The sequence below is a fragment of the Acanthisitta chloris genome, unplaced genomic scaffold (genome assembly GCF_000695815.1).
Source record: "Acanthisitta chloris isolate BGI_N310 unplaced genomic scaffold, ASM69581v1 scaffold2675, whole genome shotgun sequence".
Lineage (NCBI taxonomy): Eukaryota > Metazoa > Chordata > Aves > Passeriformes > Acanthisittidae > Acanthisitta > Acanthisitta chloris.
In genome coordinates this window covers 1-4290 of record NW_008674115.1, presented here as the reverse complement: position 1 = coordinate 4290, position 4290 = coordinate 1, and positions in this window count along the sequence as shown.

Below are 4290 nucleotides of genomic sequence, written 5' to 3'. Positions count from 1 at the left end.
CTCCCACCTGGAGATGGAGACAGCTGGCAGCCTCTTCTGCTCTACCTTCAGCTGCTGCTGTCTGTATCACACTCCCCCACACTGAGTACTGCTCAGAGCCTGATCCTGCTAATGACTGGGTTGGTGCTGCTCTGCTGTCTGAGAAGAGGCTGGAGAGAGCAGAAAAAGGGATGGGACTGGGAGGAATGCTCACTGAAGGGTCCACAAGTGGGCACTTCTCCAGCTATTCAAGATCCCCAAAGTGGCAGCAGCTGGAGAGGCTACATTTTGCCTCCATGCTACACTCTCCCCAAACCTCGCTGAAAGGGCACAAGCTGCCACCTTCTTATTTCTTTCTTGACAAGTACAGAGCCAAGGTCTGCAGAAAAGGGGGAAAGAAGATTCCAATGCCAACAGATGCCCTGCCCATAACCAGGGACTGGAACTCTGAGTAGAAAGGTAAGTCACAAACACTTAAGCAAGAAGAATGCCATCTAACTAGATCTTCAAAGCAGAATTACGTTGCTATGTCCCCTACAGCTACCTAAAGAGAATGAGGAGACTATAGGGTTCATGGAGATAACAGTGAGAGCAGCAATAGACTTTATGTTCTTTAGCTGTAAAGATTAATTCCTTGATTAAAGATAATGGTTAAGATTCAGAAATCTGAACCTTAGGGAGCTATGCTTATTGCTGAATGCTCTAGGGCTTGCAGATTCAGGACATCAATGAATCTTACATGGGGGTCATACTTTACATTATCCTTCCCTGAAGGCATAGGATTCAGGATATAACTATGCTGATGCTAGAGCCAGGACTGGGAGTTCAGAGCCTGAAGGACACAGATTATTGTAGGATGCTCTGAGGACTGCAGTGAGAAAGAAAGTTTGTGTCAGTTGGAGCAAGTGCTTTATAAGCTACAATGGAAATTAACAGCTGGTTTTAAGTAAAGAAACTGTTAGGGTTCAGTTTGCAGTGAACTTGGGGATGGCACAAACCAAGCTTGCCACTTGAAGCTGCCTTCATTGCAGGGCTCTGCAGGGCCTGACAAGGTGGGGAAGTATAATATTATCTCTTTTCTTGAAAGTATGAGCCATTTGTTACAACTAAAATGAAGGTTAGAATGAGGATTAGCGTTGCCCGTAGAGTTTGGAACTGTAGATCTTGAAGAACAAATTGCTGCTGGCCATATTTGAAGTTACCTTATTTTCTGTTCTACTATAGGGCACATAGGGTATGACTGATGAGCATGAAGATCCATATTATTTACTATATGCTGCTGCCCAAGAACTTTAGGAGAGTGAGGTCCATAGGTATTCATAACATGGTAACAATTAGCTCAGGAATCCAAATATTGAGGAACCAGTATTGTTACTGCATGCTGCACAGCCCCTGATATCAAGAATACGGATTATGCCAATAAGGGACTGTTATTTATGGTGCGTTTTTTGTTGTCATACACATGAGTCTCACAGTTACAATTAAAGTAGGAATTAGGGACACACTTCAGAAATCTAAAGTCTGAAGAACCAAGTTTTCAATGAAGTTGCAAAAACTGCAGCATGTTGGTATCTATAATGATCAACTCTGTCTTTCTATTCAGTGTGTGGTTAAGAATAGGGATAATGGATGAACAGATTTTTTTGCAAGACCTGCAGAGTTAAGAATGGTACTGGTGCCAATAGTCACAAATACCTGTGCTTTGCTGTTCCTCTGTAGGAACAGGGCCTTAGTTTTATCCTCAGATACTATAAGGGTGAAAGAGAAGTTTTAGAGTTTGGAATTCAAAGAATCAGATTGAGTTTGCTGCTGGATATACAAGCATAAGAAAAAGGCTGGTATCAGGGGTCTATACTCTTCGGGTTTTTCTGCACTGGGGATTAATTCTTGGGATACAAGGGTGGGCTGGTGGCTGGCTGAGAACTGAAAGTTTGAGGAGCTGTGTTTATGGTCTGTTTTGATGAAGTTGTGTGGGTTCCGTATGAGTGTTTTAGGCAAAGTTTCAGAATCTGTTGTGTTCTGAGACAGATTTATTCATTATGCAGCTGAACTTCCCATTGAATAAGGATGAGCAATAGCACTAAGCTAGTCTTGCATTACACTACAGGACTACTTCCCTTCACAGAGCTACAGCTAGGGCCCATGTATGTAAGGATATTGTCTGTGCTAGTGCTGGAGGTAAAATTAGAAAATTTAAGTCTACATCTGTGTCAGCCAATAAAATGGAGTCAAGGCAGCCTTGCCCTGTTCATTACATTGTATTTAACTGAGGTCCTTCCAGGGGGCAAAGGTGTCACCTGTGGCCTTTGAGAGTAACGTTTTTGTTAGAGGCACATTGGATAGTCTTCAGAATTATGAAGAAACCTGATGTTGATGTGACACAAAAGGAGCATGTTACAATGTGAAGAAAAGACCCTACAGTTTTATTTTGCAGTGTACTGGGGCATCTGCTAAAATTCTGCACATCCATGTTAGTTGGGACTACAAAAATCCCACTACTTTTTATCCCAGGCTTGTGCTGGGACAGAACAGAATTTAACTGCAGTAGTCTTATTAAATGAATATACTATCCCACTTCCAAGCATTGAAAGAGGCAATAGCTTATTTTACTTTCCTTTTTAAATCAATACTATAAATATATACCGAGAAATGCAACAAGTCCTGTTGCAGCAAGAAAAGGGCAGAGCATACATTTTCACAGTCAGAGTTGTTTTTATATAAACACTAACCTAAGTGACAATCTTGTGGAACAGCATGTTGTGACTTTCAAACGCAGAGCAGGTTTTGCTGTCCTCCTGCGCCACCACATAGACATGCAGGCAGCACCCACCCACTCACACGTCTCTTACCAAGCTTTCCAACCTGCCTGTCTCTTTTCAGTAGACCCTGCTTTCAGTAAAGTGTCAAAAAAGACAAATCTCTTTCATTGTAGGATTTTTGAGACAGGTTTAACTGAAGAAAACACACTAGTTTGATGTACATTTGGCATGTTGTGAGCTAAGCGGTATGGGGTCAGGTCTACGGTAAAATAATATGAGCAAGTAATATAGTGGCAAATGTTTTGTATGAGCCTATTTGCACAGTGGAAGCTATAAATGACAACCAGTAATATTTTTTGCGAATAGGGCTTTTAAAATATAAAATCTACCTTTATTTCTCCATAAATTCCCTTTTTCTCAGGCACTCCCCTGCAACACAAGATAAGGAGAGATGGTGGTGTTCTCTTTACAGATACAAGTGAGGAGCAAAGCAGTAGGTCATGCGGGGAAACTTGACCCTATAGTCTGTTGCTGTCCTTGGCCCAAGAGAGTCTGACACTCTGGTGCTACGCATCTTTGAAAATGTTAGTTGCTTACCTGTTAGGAGGAAATGCAAAGGCCATCTTTTATCACTGGAAGTTACCGTTTTATTCCATAGGAGAAATTTTTGCTGATGATATTAGTTAGTATGATAGGCAGTTTGGAGTACTTTCAAGTGTGTGTGCAGGCATGCTTCCCTATCCAAAAGCCTTTAGGTTTGAAGAGGACAATCTACAGAGTATATAACTGCATGCCCCAGGCTCTCCTCCCTCAAAACCTGCATTCACCAATTTCCATACCTCTTATCTTTATGGGCTACTCAGGAAAGCTGCAAGTAGCAGAAGCTGATATGTAAAAGATGAGACTGAAATACCACTGCTTTTGTGAACTGCACACCATCATGAGGATCCTTGAGTAACTGAATGTGTAGCTGACGGGAACGGCGGTAGGGATCAAACACATATTACATGGCATAGCTCTCCAAAGAACAAGTCATCACTTTTAACACATAGCATGGTACAAGCAAATTTTTTTTCTCCTTTCTGGATGAATAAAAAAAGGCAAAGCCATATATCCATCATCACACAGAAATTCAAAGTCCCAGTTCTAAGCCAGTTCAAGAACAACTATCAGACGGCACCGGCACTCCTACAGCTCCACTCGTTTTAGAAACAAGGGCAGTTAAACACAATTCTATTTTCTCCAAGGCTACGAAACGCCCACCCACGCACGTCCACCACGTGCACAAACAACAAGCGGTGACACTTTGTTTCAGCCGTGCACGCTAGCAACACCGCATCCTCGGCAGCGCCGGAATTAGCTACGCTCCGATGGTGCTGCCTCACCTGCGCTGAGGTTCCCTCCTCCTCCTCCTCCTCTTCCTCCTCCTCCTCCTCCTCCTTCCCCTCCCCCTCCCCCCTCTCTCCACAGCTGGGTCTCCCCGCAGGGGACACCGACCTTCCCTCGGGCCCTCCCTGCGCGCCGCGGGGCCGGGCAGGTGAGCGGGAGCGGC